This window comes from Mirounga angustirostris, unplaced genomic scaffold, assembly GCF_029215605.1.
Source record: "Mirounga angustirostris isolate CCGP_5_RB_7025 unplaced genomic scaffold, mMirAng1.0.hap1 SCAF_2, whole genome shotgun sequence".
Taxonomy (NCBI): Eukaryota; Metazoa; Chordata; class Mammalia; order Carnivora; family Phocidae; genus Mirounga; species Mirounga angustirostris.
In genome coordinates this window covers 68,731,126-68,751,180 of record NW_026991710.1, presented here as the reverse complement: position 1 = coordinate 68,751,180, position 20,055 = coordinate 68,731,126, and the positions used below count along the sequence as shown (strand labels likewise).

The window sequence follows — 20,055 nt, the reverse complement described above, 5'->3', positions numbered from 1 at the left end:
TAACACCCAGTGCTCCATGCAGAATGTGCCCTCCTCAATACCCATCACCAGGCTAACCCATCCTCCCACTCCCCTCCCCTCTAGAACACTCAGTTTGTTTCTCAGAGTCCATAGTCTTTCATGGTTCGTCTCCCCCTCCGATCCCCCCCTTCATTCTTCCCCTCCTGCTATCTTCTTTTTTTTTTTTTCTTAACATATAATGTATTATTTGTTTCAGAGATACAGGTCTGTGATTCAACAGTCTTACACAATTCACAGTGCTCACCATAGCACATACCCTCCCCAGTGTCTATCACCCAGCCACCCCAAACACATGTATCATATGACCTCACTGATAGGAGGAATTCTTAATCTCAGGAAACAAATTGAGGGTTGCTGCAGTCCTCTTTTCAATCCCAATCTCACTCTTCTCGCTCTGTGGGTCCAGGCAGATCACTCCAGCTGCCATTGCCTGAACATTCTTTTATTTATGTGTTTCCTCCGATGCCTCTTTATTTACTTGCACAGTTTGTTAACGCTTTAAGACCTAGCTAGAAATTTTTACTTTCCGTGAAGTTTTCTCACTATTCTAGCCGGACCGAATTGCTCTCTTCTCTGTGACCATGTTTGTTCACGCCTCCAGCACTGCCCAAATTCACAGAGTATTACCATTCTTTGCCGCACATCTATCTCCCCTACCAGGCTGTCGGTTCCTTAACTGCAGGAAAAATGATGTAGTCAGCTTCATATCTTGAGCCCCTACCAAAACTTCTGCCATGGTGAGAGCTCAGTAAGGGTTTGTTTAATGACCAAAAACAAAAGGAAAGAGGGAAAAAGGAAGAGAACAGTGACCGGAAAGTTAGGGGCAGGGAAGTCATCGGGAAGGAAAGTACTGGTAATAAAATAGTTAACAACCTCTATTTTGCACTCAGTAAATGCTAAGGATTAGGTGTTATTGTTAATGGATGACTAAGAGGAAAGACACTAATTGTCCCCAACAGACCTGTCAACAGTCTAATGGTTCATTCGCTTAGGTCTTAGGTCGGCTTTTCATAACAGGGAAGCTTTGCTTTCCCACAACACTGACACGTGGTGAGGAAGAAACTAGACATACATCAGTTACAAGAAAATGAAAACTGCAAGCCCCTTTTCAGCTCAGGGATCTAGGAAAGAAAGAAGAAGAACAAGAAGAAAGAAGAGGCAATAAAAAATGAACGAAACGGCAATAAAAGTCTTAGAGGGTCAGTGTGAAATTCCGCCCAGACGCAGTGATTTATGTATGAACGAGGCCTGGGGGCGCTTAAAAAATACTGTGCTGGGGCCGCTCTTGCTACTAGAAGCTGTAACGGATAGAAATATCAGGAGGCACGGCATTATTTATCAAACACGCCGTTTCACTTGCTGTGTAAACTTCAGGAGAATGAATGTGCAGTATTTTAACCAATCAGATACTTTGTGTTTTCTCTTGGCATTCCATCCATTTTGCTCCGTAAACACTAGCAGACAAACCGCCAACTGGCCACTGAAAGAAGATGTGTGGTTATCAAAGTTCTCTGACATTTCAACCAGGGAACCACCTTGTATACTATTATTATATGCAGCTAAGCCTAGCAGACAGCAGAATGAAAGGCGTTTTATTTTCATTTTCATTTCCCATGAGGTCCTATATTTAAAAAGAAATAATGATCCCTGGTAGATTATTGAGACTTCTCCTTAAGTACATTATTTCATCTAGAAATAGTAACATTAATTACAATTTTGCTAATTAGGACGGTTTAGAAATTTGTAGTTTATCTGCACTTAGCATAAACAGGTGACGCATTGAAAAAATATAATTCTGCCTCTCTCCGTCTTGCAGTTTACTACCAATGTAAACACTTTCTCAGTAGGAATGAGAATCGAAGCTCCAGTTACGATATTACTCTATGGCCAGACAGAGCTTACATTTTTTTTTTTTTAATTAAAACTCTGGGATTTTTCTGGATGAATTGTATAGGCTATCCATCTTCTTGAAAGAATTACCTCGTCAGAAGTTTAAAAGACAGAGCTTTAATTTTGTTGACTGTTGTAATAATTGCTGTTCAAAGCAATTAACTCAGTGCAACAAAAATACATCTGAAGTCATAACCATCACTCATAAATAGTAAAAATAGAACTTTCTTAAATCCAGATTCACTGAAACACACCAAAAAAAAAAAAAAAATTCAAATGAGGGCCTCAGAAGAAAAAGAGCATACAAAAAAAGATTTATTTCATTATATTTAAGGGAATAATTTTTCAAAAAAATACATGAATTTTTTTTAAAGATTTATTTCTTTACTTTAGGGGTGGGGGGCAGAGGGAGAAGGAGAGAGAGAATCTCCAGCAGACAAACTGCTGAGTGAGGAGCTCGACGTGGGGCTCCATCCAATGACCCTGAGATCACCACCTGAGCTGAAATTAAGAGTCAGCGGCTTGGGACACCTGGGTGGTTCAGTCAGTTAAGCGTCTGCCTTCAGCTCAGGTCATGATCTCGGGGTCCTGGGATTGAGCCCCATGTCAGGCTCTCTGCTCAACAGGGAGCCTGCTTTTCCCTCTCCCTCTGCCTGCCATTCTGCCTGCTTGCGTTCTCTCTGTCTCTCTGTCTCTCTGTCACATAAATAAATAAAATCTTAAAAAAAAAAAAAAAGAGTTGGAGGCTTAATGGACTGAGGACCCAGGCGCCCCATAAATACATGTATCAATTTTAAATTAAGAATAGGATAGATAGCTTTTTAAAAAAATACATGAAATTATAACCCATAGACTATCTTGTGCCTATATAAAGAAGACAGGGTGAAAGGTAAGGGGAAAGAAGGTAGAGAACAGAAAGAGAGGCCATTGGTTTACATGAAGAAGGTTGGAAAGGGCATGGTGCTTCCTCTGGGCCCAGGTAAAACTGACTGTAGAAAAAGACTGTATCTCTCATAAACCACCATTCAGACTTGTCAACATGTATTATGCAATCCAGGGAAAATTATAATTCATGTATGACCCAAGATACTCTCGGGTTGTGAGAGAAAATGTCAACAGCTTATATATAATAAAACCTGTTACTGTCTCTGCAGTGGCCACCAATAAACTCCAGGTGTACAATAGATACACTGCCCACGAGCCACTCTTGTTTAAACATTATCTGACAATAAAACATATATGAACTACTGTCTTCATATCCGTGTGAGCATATGGGGCTATTTCAACTGTTTTATTTGTATCTCTTAGGAAAAAAAATGGATGTGGTCTTGCCTCAATATTTTGACTTCTTTATGACATGATTTCAATTTATAATGTATTTGCCTATTTGGAAGCAAAGATGCTATGCAATTAATACCTCCAAAGCTCTAGGAATATGTATCAATTTTAAAGTGCCATTCAGAAAATAAACCTCAAATTACTGTTATCATTCCTTCTCCCTCAATCAGTTTGAGAAGCATAAACTCAAGACTCTATTTTAGCAATGACTTTAGAAAAGACACACAGTCTCAGTCTGTGATGATAAGGCTTAATCCTTGCAGGACCATCTTCTGGGGCACTGACTGTTCATCGCTAAAGCACTCACCTTTACATGTCATAAGAATGCTAATCTGGAGTCAGGATGATTAACTGAAAATGGAAGTTTTATCTTCCCTACCCATGGAGCAGTTCACTGTGTGTATGAATCAGCTAAACAACCCAAGCTATAATTTCTCTTTCACTTAGTAAAAATGTTTTATGATGGTTGTGTGAAACTTACTACATTATAATAAATAAATTGTGTTGTCAGAGAATGGGCATTGGCGATCATTAAATTTTTGCTAAAAACGTTTGCTAAAGAGTATCTTCGGCCTTAAACAATGAATTACTTCTGAGTTCAGCCACTGCTAAATCAAAAATAAATCTGAACCTAACCCCTTGAAGGTGTTTTGGAAATAGCATAAGATGATTCAAAATTCTCTACAGCACTAGAATGGTGATGTTGTGACTCTGATTAATATTTATCTTTAATTTGTTGGACAAGTACAACAATAAAATTGATTATGACACTCTATTTCAAATTTCTCGAAGTTAGGGATTCTCATTCTAGGCAGTACACCAATTATCCAGCACTTTGCTCTCTTTAGGCAGAAAAGACAATTGAGAAAATATCAACTGACATAATTACCCTAACTCTAGCTTTAGACAATTAAAGAGCCCAGATGTTAAGAGAAATGACCCCTCTACTATCCATAACAATGCACCATTTTAGTTTTCCCTATGGTTTTACACATCAGAGATTATCAAATATTTGGAAGCATGGGGAAGAGTCAAGAAAAACTACTGTTTCCCCAATGTATTAGACAACTTGAAAATATATAGTTATTAAAAATTCATAGTACTATTATTTTACAACTTAAGCCATATAGTGCATGATGTTTTTGTTTTATTTAAAATTCTTATATTTTAGAGACACTGAATAACCTTCTAAAAAGGTGATGTAGAAAATTCTAAAAATGCATTGTTGCATTCTCTGAGAAAGTTAATAAAACCCCCAAACTTGGTAGGAGTTAATAGTTATTTACAGGTTTCTATGGGAAAGGTATTATAAATTAGAATTTGTAAAAAATGGTCCTTAAAGAGTATAATTAAGGAGTATAAATAAAAACAAGTATTTTTTTAAATCTATAAATAGACATCGAGTTTCCAGAAGCAAATGTAAGCCTACATTAGGCTGTCCATGTGGATTACAAAACTAAAAGGCCAAGAGAGTTACATAGTACTTAACTTAAAACACTATAATCAAGACCACATACACAAACATTTAACTCTACAAAAGGAATCATAATGAATCTAATATGTACCACAAAGAACTCAAATTCTAAAATGTCTTCCTAAAATGTGTTGGCTAATAATGAATAAATCTGAACACTGAAGAAAGACTATTTGCCTTAAATAAGAAAAGTACCCTCAAACCTCACTTTTTTCCCTGTTTGCATGGTAATTTCAGGCCACTCTTGGGGTTTCTTTGTATTTCTTGACAGACATAAAGAACCCATGTAATTTTACAATTTTCAAACCCATTTTCACCAGATTTAACTGTGTAGAAAGTAGCACATTCTAGAGATTATATGTATACACACAATTTATTTGTGAAAGCAGCCAGTAGTAAACTGAAATAACAAGACTCTAAAATAACAATTGTAGTTGCTACCACAATCTCTCTCCACACTCAAAACTCCCAACTCTGTCACCAAGATTTCTTTATCAAGGCTTCCAAATATTTCTAATGAGGAAAAAAATCAACATTTTTACCTTCCATGTCTTCTAGAAGAAAGTAAAACACTCCACAACTTGACAATTTCAAATTCAATCTTCCTTCATGATAGGTGTTTTTGTGGAGTGGGTTAGTCTCTAGACCTCCAGAGGAAAGCTAAGCCAGACTGGGGGTTTGCTGACTTGACACTCGTCTCCTTTTATCAGCTAAGGGTGAGAGACTAGTGACCACACATAATACTTCTGTAACTCCCCCTTAACAAATGTTTAGAAAGCTCGTCTTGACAGAAACTGATTACAGGGATAAAAATCACACCCCCTTGTCCCCTCACAACAAAGGGCTCAACAATGAGAAGATTAAAAGACAGGCTTTGAAGTGGCTTACTGTCCCAGTGTCTTTAAAGTCAAAATAGGCGCAACGTTTTTTTCCCCTCGTTAACTTTTCAGCATCTTTTTGTTTGAACGGATTGGAATCTTCTAAGATCAGATAGTGCCTAAAAGGGATTTGTTTGAGAAAGTTTGAGCAAAACATCTTTGAGGAAGAGGCTATAGAAAATAAATTGGAATTGCCAATTCACTAAGTAATGATTGGGGAAGCTGACAGTGTTAATGAAATGAATACTCAGTTTCTGTTATTATTAATTATGACCTAACCTGCACGTTCTCACTCAAGAGTTAACCACTTCTTACTTTTTTGAACAGATGCTATAAACAAAGCTTTCACATACTTGGCCTCAAAAAACCACGGGAGTTTTAACTGAGCAAAGATTTTTGTTGTTTAAATCTCTACTTTGTAAATAAAGAGACTGAGGTATACAGTATTTTTTACTAAACGTGTGAAAAACTAGAGATCAACATGGAATAAAACTAGAACAAGCAATTTTAGTATACTTAATAATCATATAAGACCAAAATGCAGGGAAAAACAAAGATTGCATGGCTTCCCAACTTGTGATACATTTTCCTGACTTGTCTGTTTTTGTGTTTGGGTTTTTCACTGTGTGGAAATATTATTGCTCTAGAAACTCTCACCATCCTTGGCTCACAGACCTAGTACTGTCTGGGTCTCTTCATTTCTCCTAGTTCAGCTAGTTTCTCAAGATTTTGACATTGGACCTCTTTGTTCGTATAATGATGTATTATTTTCCTTCCCTAATATAACATCCCAGCAAATGTACCCTAGAATGTGCACCAACAAAACTAGATGACGCTGGTCCATGAAGAAGCTCTGTTCTTTGTCTTTGGGTCTTTGCTCATGGCATTCCCACTAGTTGAAAATATTTCCTATCATAGTGTTATTTCAACCTTAGTTGCATGTTGGAATCACCAAAAAAAAGGAGAGGAAACCTACTATAAAATATTTATAAGCAATCCAGATGATCCAGTAGATTCCAATATTCATTCTCTCCATCTCTTCGAACCCTGTTCATAAACCCTTTCAGCTACATGTGACCCTTCTGTCTTTTGAAGTTCCTCTTCTTGCAAATTTCCAATTATTCCTACCTAATTTTTTTGTAGGCAGAGTTCTCCAGGCCTTCAAATTCAGTGATAAGCTTAGGAAAGGACATGTGACGGTTCCATTCATTGCTTCATCTTTAAATCTCTTTGTTTCCTAGAACAATTTCTGCTGATTTGCTTGACCATTTAAACATAAGGCTGAGGGTATTTAAATATCCTCAGTGTCTCTCCTCACCAGTTAGGGTCAGTCCAGCAAGGTCTTTCTCCCTCTACCAGATGACAGCTCCAGCACAGGGCATCCTGTGCTGCACAGTCCTGAGCTGTGTCTTGCATTATTAACACTCTGGGCTCCATTCTGTTCTGGACAAATCTTGCTTTGTTCCTGACTGACTCTCATTGGAGACTCTAGTTTTATTCCAGGACCTCGTACCAATTGCTGGAATTTGGATAGTCATCTGCTGATTCTATGACTTTTGACACTTGCATGTCCCTCTACATTCTCTGTCGCTACATTCTAGCCATCTCTTAGGAACTCTCTACATTCTCTTGGAATATTTTCGTGAAATGCTTCCTGAATCCTATGGCCATATAGACATTGCATTCTGATGGACTCACTAAGTGAATAAATAAATCAATTTATGAATTACCACAATGGTATAATGCACTATTTCTGAGAATGTATGCCTACATCTTTATCAAACACGTTTGGAACATGATTATATTTGTTAACTCCTCTTTCAATCCTTATTTAATTGTTCAGATTTTCTATGATTTTATCTTCATATGATGCCTTACATTTATTTTTATCAACCTAGGACCATGATTTTGAGTCATTAATTTTCCTTCTTTTGTAGTTCCCATTTCAACTTAGTTCAAAGTCCTATCTCTCTCTTATTTACACTATCCAATGGTGACTTCAAGATCCAAGGAAATCTTCCAGAAGAATTTAGACCTTATTAGTAAGTGTGGACTGAGAATCGCCATTTTAAAGTTTTATCAAACTTTTATATATCCTTAGAAAATTGGCAAACTAACTGATCATGTACATATTCTTTAGATTATCACTTAAATACCACTCAGAAGATGTAAGATATTTTGAAAGGCTTCAGGTCTTTACATAAAAATAATTGTACAAATCCTTTGGTTTGGGCCCAAAACTGAACTAAAACTGCCAAGATTACCCATCCTGAATTATGTTTAAGGGGAAAGAAGTGAGCACTAAATTTCGCAACAATTTATTACAGGGCCTTAAAATTTGTAGTCTTGTTTCTTTTGGTCCAAGTTTACGATCTTTTATGTTTTCTAAGACTGGAAATCACCGAAGTATTCATGATTGCTGACTATGCTTAGCAGAATGAAGACTTAACTCCTCACTCATGACTGACATTAATGTGTATTTTGGAGCGAAGTGGTCACTGTTGCAGAAGACCACCACATTTTTGTGTTGTGTGCTGACATTTCTCATCACCCAAGTTTGGTTTTCACAGAATCAAAATGTTCAGCAAATTGGGTAAATAGGAGAGATTTCAACTTAGCAGAATGTATTATACATGATCACAGATGATTAAAAAGAAACTATCTTGGGGGGTAGGTGGGGGATGGGCAAAATAGATGAAAAGGATTAAAAGTACAAACTTCCTGTTATAAAATAAACAAGTCATGGAGATGAAAAGTACAGCATTGCGGGGCGCCTGGGTGGCTCAGCTAGTTAAGCGACTGCCTTCGGCTGGGGTCATGATCCCGGAGTCCCTGGATCGAGTCCCTGGATCGAGTCCCGCATCGGGCTCCCTGCTCCGCGGGGAGTCTGCTTCTCCCTCTGACCCTCCCCACTCTCATGTGCTCTCTCTCATTCTCTCTCTCTCAAATAAATAAATAAAATCTTTAAAAAAAAAAGAAAAAAAAGAAAAGTACAGCATTGGGAATATAGTGAATAATATTGTAATAACGTTGCGTGGTGACAGAGGTGATTACATCTATCATGATGAGCACTGAGTAATGTGTAGAATTGAATCACTACGTTGTACACCTGAAAATAAGATGACATTGTATGTCAATTACATTTCGATCTTAAAAATTGAAATAAAAAAAAGAAACTATCTTGTCAATGTAGTTCATCCTTGGTAAAAAATGTACTATTCTGGTGAGTGATGTTGATAATGTGGTAGGCTATGCATGTGTGGGGGTAGGAAGTATATGGGAAATCTCTACCTTCATATACTTAAAAAATATTGACATGTAAAGAAAAAATAAAATAGAAAAAGAAAAAGAAGCTACCAGGAGTCGGTACATATAGTGAAAGGAGAAATGAAGTTTCGACACCAGCTTATAATATACTGTTCTATATAGTGATCTTCACACCTGCCAAATGAGGGCTCCAGCAGAGTGTTGGTGGCTATTGCATCATTCTACATCACAAACCTGATAGTAGAGCTTCTATCGGAGAACTGGAATCCAGAGCTGCAGAGAAGCCCAGGGTACTTAAGACATTGAGAACTATGGATTTGTTTTCCTGGGTAGTAAATACGTTCTTGGCGATTTGAAGGCTGAAGCATCACTGATTTGCATAGTTAGATCTGACCAATTTGACAATTCTTTGAAATCAAAATCTGTGAAATACTGTAGACTTGAGGAGATGAAAGAAAACTTACCCCAGAGATTAACATAAATCATGTAAAAATTCCTGGACAATCTGTTTTTCCTCTACTGTTTTTTTTTTTCTTTTTTAATGAATAAACAGCATGGTGAAGGTAACAATTATAAAGTAAATGAAATCCATACAAATCTGCTGTCTCAACAAATCATTTAATTTTATCATGTTCTTTTACTATTTTGGTTCCTATCCTTAGCACTAATACTATTCTATGTTATTTTTTCAATTGCTATTGCAATTGTAATTAATATTTAAATTTGAAAAATATATTTTTTATTTTTGATGGTTCATAGTTTCACAAGGGAAAAATAATTTAATCTATGAAATGACACTAAGAATTTTAAGAAGATAAAAGCAAACCAAAATAATTACTGCATTGGAAATCTATATTTTATTTTTACTAGATAAAACTAGATGATAATTTTCCTAATTTGATCTGTAAAGTGACACATAAAGTAGCTAACGCGTTGGTCAGGAATAAATTGTATCTCATTATATTTAATGCAAAAAAAATCACAAAGAGTAATCTTTAACACTAAGATCATACAACTGAAATGCACATGGAACACAATTTTACTGATTTTATTGTCTTGGAGAAAATGCATAGAACAAGATCATGATGTTGAAACTTCATGCAAAAAAAGCTTAATGAAATACTCTCCTCATTACTAGGCACAGTATGTTGCTCTAAGATATATACAAGTGCTCTATTTCTTAATGTTTCTTTTTCTCAAGATAAAATTCAATGCCCTTATTCAGCAGCCATCCTTTGTAATATTTCAACAAGCACTGAAATGTTTGATACTGTATTTGGTTGAATTGCTCAGTAGAGATTGAGCACTATGTCAATTTGTCATTCCACGTTTTTACACAGTTTCTTCACTGCTTTCACAAAGGTGACATCTTATATCATAAAGCTTGGCCAAAGGAGAAAACCTCAAGGTTGTACAGAAAATGGCAATGTTATATTGGAGATAAGGGGGAAAAACTTAAAAATTGCTTTTTAATTAATCTCTTAAGGTATATAATTGGAGGAGCATCAAGAAGAGTAAGATGCTCTATAATAAATAGTTTGGACTTTTATGATGAAACAAATGAGCTATGCAAGATCAGAAATGACAAGGCTTGAATATTTTATTCGAAGATAAGATTAAAAAACATATAGACTTTTTAATATAAATAGAGCTTCATGCCACTTCAAAATTGGCTGAAAACATCTGAGTCTGGCTTGACTTTCATCTCTTTATGAATACTAATTACTATTTATTTATTTTTATTTTTTAAAGACTATTCATTTATCTTAGAGAGAGAGAGTGTGCGAGTGCGCACATGTGCAGATGGGGGAGGGACAGAGGGAGAGAATCCCCAACCAGACTCCCCGCTGAGAACGAAGTCTGAGGCAGGGCTTCATCCCCCCACCCATGAGATCATCACCTGAGCCGAAACCAAGAGTCAGGCGCTCAACTGACTGAGCTACCCAGCACGCATAGTTTATTATTTATTAATAGGTATCTTAATGCAGAAATTTCCTCCTCAATCTTAGGAGATGATGGAACTAATAGCAACTGATATTAATTATAACTTTAAATATTGGCTATCTCTTCTATAGTGCACATAAATGTGAGCTGTACAATTGTTATGGCTACTTTTTTAGAAATAATTGTACACAGTCTTCCTGAAATCTTTAACAGGGAGTATTCACCCCATTCTATTGCATACCGTGCTCACTTTCAACTCAAAATAATGCAGTTTGGTCTTTTAAAAAAATTTCACAGCATCAAAGACATACACACACACACACACATATCAGTCTGTATATATGCATACTTGAAATTAAAGGGACAAAATAAACTTTTCTGAGTTCTTGCAATCACTTGAAGTAACAGACCTACTAGATACAGGAATAATTCAGCTAGATAATAAGATGATATTTTTTTCTTTCATTAGGAAAGTATCCCATGTTCCATTTTAATTAGCTACAGAACATAAGGTTATTTCTTAACCATTTTAACATCAAATAAAGAGTTTAAAATTCTGAAGTATGTAGGGGCGTCTGGGTGACTCAGTCAGTTGAGGGTCTGACTCGGTTTTGGCTCTGGTCATGATCTCAGGGTCATTAGATCAAGTCCCACATGAGGCTCTGCACTCAGCACAGAGTCTGCTTAAGAGTCTCTCCTTCTCCCTCTGCCCCTACCCCGCTTGCACTCTCTCTCTCTAAAACAAATAAATAAAATCTTTATAAAATAAAACTCTGAGGTATACATTAAGTTAATATTTAATTAAGTAATTATCAATTCCTAAAACTGTATTTTCTATATATTATCTTGTTTTCACAATCATGGGCCAAACTTTTATTAGCAAAAGTAAATGCATTAAACCCCATATTGTCTGGGGACGTTTAATAAGTTTTCTTGAACAATTTAGAAAATACCTAACATAAATCTTTGTTAAACATAAAACATTTTTGCATAGTTTGCCCCATTCCATTTCATTATATTTTAGATAGGATGAAATGTGCCATTATATTCTTAAATTTTTATTTCAAAATGAATACCTGTACTCATTACTCATTTTTATTTTTTCTATACCACCTGCATTAAATAATAAATATACAGTTGGAAGAAAACATTAAAAACAACAACAGAAATCTACCTCAGGCTAAAGGACTACAAATATTTCAAACATTTTTTAACGAGCTACCATACTTTGTAACACAGTTGTGAAAAAAAACAAAAGGATACATGATAGAGAATTATAGAGAGATAGATATATTTGGAACAGAGAAATAGCATCTATAACTGAAGATTTACATAAAAACGGAATCTAATAATAGTATAGTAGCTGACAAAGTACACCAACCTCAAAAACAGGTCACCTTAGTCTGCTATCTTTTTATAGATGAAAGGAAATGTCCAGTGGAGAATGATAGAATCAGACTAACTGCAGACTGACAAAGAATCTCTCTTTGAACAAACTTTAGACAGGCTCCTCTGGACTCTCTTTTCAACTAGGTCCTACTTTGGATCCTCTGTGTTCATCTCTGCATTGTCCAATTTTAGCAAGAATCCTGCTCAGTGAGTTTAGCCAGAATCTCCCACCTTTGGTAACTGATGGGGTTCCCCATCCTCCACCATCCCCCAGGTGATGTCTGATCACCTCATTTGCCTTCATCAAGAATCCTGTTAGGTTGGTTTAGCCCAAATTCCCCTTTACTCTTGATGTTTCCTCTTAGTAGTTTTCTATCCATGAATCTCCCCCACCCCCGCACTTTCCTTGGCTATATGCCCACTCTTCCTTGTTGTATTCACAGTTGAGCCCCATCTCTCTCCCCTACTGCAAAACCCCACTGCAGTGGTCTTTATATCTATCAAGATAGTCCCCTTGACTGAAACCTGTCTTACTATTCTTTAACAAGTGTCACAAATAATTTTTTAACAAAAAATACACAGCTATTGTCTTAAGTAGTACAGAAGCAATTCTATAAACCATGTTTATTATGCAATCGTACAACAAGGGCACAGACAGGGAGGCTCTAGGGGATGGTTAAATACCACTGAAGCTATATGTGCTTCATCATATTCAAAGCTGACGGCTAGAGGGGCTGAGCATGAGAATCCACTGGGCTCTGAAAGAAAATACTACAACTTGGTTTTATATTATTTTCATCAAAGGAAATGAAGAGATCTAATATTAGTAATGTTTGAAATGTGACTGACCCTGGCGATTTCACTTAGTGCGTGCATCAGCTGGTCAGTTTTGCTCACTGAAGATGGAGACTCAAGGGAAGAGCAAGAGTTTCACAAGGCAAAGGAATGGAGAACAGAGATCTTACAGTTGCATTTGAGCTTTGGGTTTATTGAATACACCGTAGCTTATGTGCACATGTTTCAGTGAAGTAATGGATTAGAGCATCAATGCTAAGAAATTAATCCTCACATGGAAATGGACAGATGGCTTAAAAAGATTCTTTCCAAGAGACCAAGGATTAAAGAGAATGCTGATAATTCAAGCACAAGCCAACCCCATCAGGTAAATGATAAGATGAAACAATCTAATAAGTCTGATGAGGAGTAGGCAAAAAACTGAAAAAATTGCAAGATTATTTACGACATATAGGTACACCTGCTATTTTGGTTGATAGACCTTGCCCTGGGTGGATGTTGATTATACAGCATGTATATTCTGCCTTTGTGAGATAACTTACTCCATGATAATGGTCACCAAAATAATCACTTTCATAAAGTGTTAAAGATTATGAAAAATAATGCCACATATTAAATATATCTCTTTCATTTAAATTATAATTTTTGTATTATCCACAAATAGTTATTATTTTAAAAATATAATCTCTTCTACTATGTGTTTCTTTGACATGAACTTCCTCATATGTGATTGTTAAATAGAGGAATGATATCGATAGGACGTAACAGTTGTTTGGGTTCATACATGACTTTTCCCCAGAATGTTAGTGTTTTGAAGGAAACAGGGACAAGCTTTCTCATAATCAAAAAGAAAGCCTTGGCAGCATTTGAAACCCTTAAGAATGGAGCTGAAAATCGATAGAAGTGTTACCTCTAGCAGTGGCTTACTTAGGAATATTAAGAACTGCTCAATTTTCATTAGTTAAGCTTCAAGAGCAGTTGCAGAAACTGCATAAGACATGTCCCCCTCACTTAAAACAATGCATCAATGAGAAAGCCTATGCCTGGGATAAGATTTTTAATTTTGATGAAAATGGTCTTTATTAGAAGCAAGTACTCTTCCAGACATACATGTCAAAGGAGGAAGTACACACCTAGGACGCAAGGCCACAAAGGACAAAGGACAAAGGAAAGACAATGATGGTAGGTGCCAAGGCTGAGGGAGATTTAATGGCACTAATATTTGTATGAAGATTGTTATCATTCTCATTTGTGCTGTTTTAAATTTGCTTTAGGTGTGGAATGATCTCTTCTTATTTCTATGAGAAAGCTCAAGCCTTAATGTCTCTATTAAGCAATTTTGCAAGACACAATTTTTCAGGAACGCATACAGAACATAACAGAAGTGCCTCATTTAATCACCCAATCTTACAAAAAAAATTCTGCTTGTTTTATAATAAAAATACACTAATGAAAATACGTAACAAAAGCAAATAAATATATTTATATTGGACTGCATGGTCTACCTATTTTACTTTTTTTAATTGAGAGAGCACAGCCAAAAATGTTTTGAAGGCCACTGGTCCAATCTAGATTACCCTGTTAGGAAAGGAGTGAATCAAAGCAGGCATCAGCTTAGGTGTGGAGAATGGAAATGAGGAACTCTCAAGGAACAGGTCAGGTAACAGAAACACAGGATGGATATACTGAAAGTAAAAATGCATGAAATGATGTCTCATGAAATGGATGCCTGCAAATAAAAGCAAGACGGACCTCGGTCATGCCGCGGATAAGAGTGGGATCACTCATTCGGAACATGTAGCACATTGCACCCTGGTTAGTTTCTTCTGGCCTACACTCGCGTATGAGCTCCTGAGACAAGGCATCATATCTTATTCAGCTTTGTAAATCCTCTGCACCTGGCCAAAGCTGTTGCACAGTAGATGATTGCATGTATTTGCTGAGCGAATAAAGTGATTTCTGAATACAGACCTGTGCTCACTTGGAAAGGAAATAGGGTAAAAATCAAGAAAAGAAAGAAGAGAATTAACATCCATCAAACGGTCATGATGGGTCAGAAGGAGAGTCAGGTACTTTATTACTCTAAATTATTCTTACAGCTCTCCTATGAAGTACATATTCCCATTTACAAAGAGAATGCTGAAGCTCAGAAGTTAGTTTGCCCCAAATTGACACAGCTAGTAAGTAGTGGTGCCAGAGTTTGCAATATGACCTGATATGGGAGTCCACACTCTGGGCTCCTTCATACAGCCAGGAAGGAGCAGCCCCTCTGTTGAGGGTAGCTATGATAATAAAGCACAGCCTTTTCGTGCATAATGCTGATGCCAGCCGCAGGGTTCTTTGAAGTTCAGAATGTCAGCTATACAATGGCTAACTATGACTCCCCAGTCAGGGAAGAAAAATCGGCCACTAATAATTTAGCCCTTCTTTATATAGTACCCCCCCTCCTTACCCACTGGGAATATGTTCCAAGACTCCCAGCAGATGACTGACTGCGATAGTGCTGAACCCTATATATACTATGCATTTCCCTATACATACACATCTATGATCCAGTTGAACTTATAAATTAGGCACAACAAGAGATTAACAACAAGTAGTAAAGTAGAACAATTCTAACAATGTACTGTAATAAAAGTTATTGAGTGTGGTTTCTCCTCCTCTCTCGCAAAATATCATACTGTGAAATGATAAAACGTCTACGTGAGCAGAGGAAGAGAAATGAATGGCATGGGCACTCTGACGTAGAGGTTGGCTGCTTTTGACCTTCTGACCACACATCAGAAAGAGGATGGGCTTTCAGACTGCACTAAACCCGGGATGACTACAACTGGGCAAAATAACACCGTGGATGAAGGGGGACTAGTGAAGTTCAATCTCAATGGATTCGTTTTAGTTGGTTTAAGATGTGTTTTAAAACAGAGAGTGATTTGTACATTAATCTGTTGATTGAGTCTGTCTCCCTGGTGTAAAATATAAGACTTAGGAAATTCAAGTGTAATTGTGAAAGAGGAAAAGTTTCATAAGTTCAAGGTCACCAGTCTATAATCAAAACATAATCTATTATATTAAAACAAATGCTCATTCAGCCTGTTTGAAGTATGTGAGTTATGTGAGTAAATAACTCATGAATATTTTCACAGTTCTTCCTGTGGGCATATTGGCAATTTAGATTTAATACATGGTGCACACTAGAACTCAGTTAAATGTCTAGTTTAAAGAGCAAATAAATTTTTAAAAATATTGGCTATAGTCATGATTTTTTAATGAAAGCAATTTCTTCTTACCCTTATCTTAGCATAATAATGTTATCCAATAATTAGGAGTCTTCAAGAGAGTACACCCCACGGATAATATAATGTTATCTTTGTTTGTGAAAGGAAGGGTCAATGTGCGATCACCGCTTTGTCCCTCAAGCAGAGGGGAATTAATTATGAAACAAATGGACCTTCAGCTTTGAGGCCATTCAATTGCATGGGCTGCTTCCAAGGTCCTGGACGGACTATTTCAATGTGCTCACAATTCCTGAAATTAAGATATTTTAGCCACCATCTATTAAGTCCCCTCTTTCCATTCCAATTTACCAACTGTCACACTTTCCCTTGGGTCAGCCAATGCCGGAGGGGCTGACAGCATTTGGTATCTGGAAAAGGGGAAGTTGTATTGGGGATATATTTAATTTAGGGTTAGTGGAATATATGCATATTTACATGTATATATATTAATATACATACATGATTTAAAGAAAGGCTGAATTATCTTTTCATTCTTTCTGTAGAAGGCGATAATTACAAAATAGTTCTCAAATAAAGGGTGATCAAGAGTACTCAGTTAAGATTAGGAAAGAAGTTGCATTGGGCATTTTATAAGTTAACAATCATGTTAGATTTCTGGATTTGTGATGTTTGTGGGCATTTGTCAGCTATCGTGAATTTGTAATTTGTTGTGAATTCTTTTTCATTCTAAAACAATAGTTGATTTCTTACTCATAATCTTGTATTCTTTCTCCTAAACACTCAGAAGGTATAAGCTGTAGGCTCCTCAAAACCTGGAACTCACCTACCCCTAGAGAGTAACCTGAAACATTTGTGGAAGTTAAAAACCTAGGGCTGTGTAATGGATTAATCCACATTACCTAGAACAGATGAGAAAATCAGTTCCTTTTCTCTCAACCAGGAATTATTTAAGAGATTTTTATTGGAAGGAAAGAATAAATGGGAATAGCAAGTCTAATCTCATATTTACTTGATAATTCTTCCTCTTATTTCAACATTACCCTGGGCAGCAAACAGAAGTACAATTGTTCCATTTACTGGGTACTATTCAGCATCAGGAAACTGGAAGTAAACTCACAAAACAGTAAACAATAAAACAGGGTATACTACCACCTTTAAAACAAAGGAAGTATATTATTATTCCTCCCTTGCCTCACTCGATCTCTTCTCCTGGATACATCTGAAAAATATTTTCTCTATGCACACTTAATATCAAATGAAAGGAACACAGTAAATTCATTAAATATTTAAATATTATCATACAATATAAGTGGGTTTTAAATGCGCTCAGAGCACTATGTAAGACCTATAGACATCTATCACAATGTACAAAACATCTGCAATCTCTAAGCACTCCTATGTTCCAATCACCCCTAAATAGGTGAGTTCATGGATAAGAAAAGTCTATACTAATTAGAATTTAATTTTGAAAAACTGAACCCCTAAGTGCTGAGGCAATATGGACAATAAACTGCCATACACAGACAGATGCCAATGACAGCTTTGACAGATGGGTGATGAAAAGTCAGCAAAGAATACTGGGCATACATTTCTTCCCGGAAAGCAACATCAACAATTAAGGTCGGTCTGCTTTATAGTCATACCGAATGAAATGAGTGCTACCGCCTAAATTTCATCTTTGAAAGAAAATATAGACATACATATAAAAAGCCTTAACAATGTAGTCAGGATGTAGTTTTGTATTTCTAAATACAATTGGTTGACAACATTTAAGGTTAGGAAACAGGAAAACAGAAAATTATCCATAGTAAATGATAACAGAAATAATAACATAATAATCCCGACGTTGCTAATGATAATAATAAAAGCTAACATTTATTAAGGGCTTTCTGTGTGTCAGGGACTTTTAGAAGTGCTCTACATGCATTTGTTCGATGCACACAACATCTTAGGTAGCTACTATTGTTATCATTCCCATTTTTCAGATGACGAAATTAAGACACAGAAATACTGAAACACTAGTCAAAGGCACAAAGCCATAGCACTCCAGGCAATGGGGATGCCCAACCCACTTTTATGCCATATGCATCATGAGCAGACCGCCAGGCTTGTTCTAAAGAATTCTAATTTTAAATATTCTGCCCTACACCTTTAATAAAATGTCCCTTTAATAAAACCTTGCTCTGATATATGCCTCAACTGCCCTACACCTTTAATAAAATGTCCCTTTAATAAAACCTTGCTCTGATATATGCCTCAACTGCAGCTTCAGAAAACGGCGTTCCCACAAATCCAAAATAACCAGTTCCTTTAACACGATGCTTCTGTTAATTTATCAAAGAAAAACAGATATGAGGAAACTCATAGGAAAATCAGAGCTTGTCCTTTTCTTCAAGCCAGTGTGAAAACTGTGCTCCCTTCTTAAGTTCGTTAAGTAGGTATCAAGCGGGTGAGCTGGAAGTTTCTCAGCTGCACGTGTTTTTTGGTTTTTTGTTTTCTCCCCAGAACAGGATGGCGGTAACTTACTGGGTTAGATGATGATAGGAGACACAAGTCCAAGGCAGCTGGGAGCCTTATTGCCTAACAATACCTTGGAGTCAGAGCGAACGTAGGTGAAATGCCGGGAGTCCCCCGCAAAGAGTGGCAGTACCAGCAGAGAGTGGCATGATCTTCCTGGAATGATAGATGCTAAGGGCTTCCTGTATCAATGACCATTCCCAACCACCCGCCCCCACCACCACCACCACCACTTCCTGGCTGAGCTTTTCTAGAGACTGGCAAAATAGGGCCTGGGAAGCCATGCACTAAAAAGAAGAAAAATTTGGCTATTGTGTCTTTCATCCCCTTTCCCTGTTTTGAGGCTGTAGCAGCCGTTCCATATCCACGGGGAAAGGCCAGGAGAATCTCAGAGACATCAGCCTCGACATTAAGGGCCACAGAAGCACCATGAATAACCACCTACCTTTCATTTTCTTGTTTGTCAGGAATATAAACCCTGATTGTTTTCAGCATTGTGGTCAAACGTTCTCTTATTTGCTGACAGACGCAATGCTGATAGACCTTAAGGGAAAGGAGAGATCTGTAGGCACTAATTGATTGGTAAAGGATCATCCATTGGAGTAAAGGGTAGTTGATATTAAAATAAGGACGTTTATCATCATAACTGTATTTTGAAAAAGTACGCTGGCAATACTTGGAAGATAAATAAAAATAAGAAGTTGCACTCTCTTTTACAGTGATCAGAGGATGATTGATTTCAAAAAAACTTTTAATTTTAGAATAGTTTAAGATTTACAGAAAAATTACTTAGCACAGATAGTTCCCATATAACTACATCCTGTTTCCCTATTATTAATAACTTACATTAGTATTACATTAATATGATACATTTGTCATAATAAACCAATATTGATGCTGATTGTCCTACCCAGCAGATATAGTAAGGGCTCAGTAAATGTTAAATAAAAACTTAAAAATGAAAAAAAAAAACCCAATATTGATACATTATTATTAACTAAAGCTTATGCTTTATTCAGATTTCCTTAGTTTTTAACTCATCCTTTTCTATTCTGGATCCTATCCAGGATACCACATTACATCTAGTCATCCTGTCTCCTTTGGCTTCTTTTGGCCATGACAGTTTCTCATACTTTCCTTGTTTTTGATGACCTTGAGATTTGAGATGTATTGGCTAGGTATTTTGTAGAATGTCCCTCAATTAGGATTTCTCTGATGTTTGATTCTCGATTAAACTGGAATTATGGATTTTGGGGAGAAAGACCATGGAGGTGAAGTACCTGCCTCATCATATCATCTCAAGGGT

General features: G+C 36.6%; 1 protein-coding gene across 5 annotated transcripts in view; it reads right to left on the bottom strand.

Annotated features, from left to right (window-relative positions):
* The window catches only part of ARHGAP24 (Rho GTPase activating protein 24), a 511,960-nt gene that overhangs the window by 111,372 nt on the left and 380,533 nt on the right, over nucleotides 1-20,055 (bottom strand). The gene's annotated exons all lie outside the window — the stretch shown is intronic.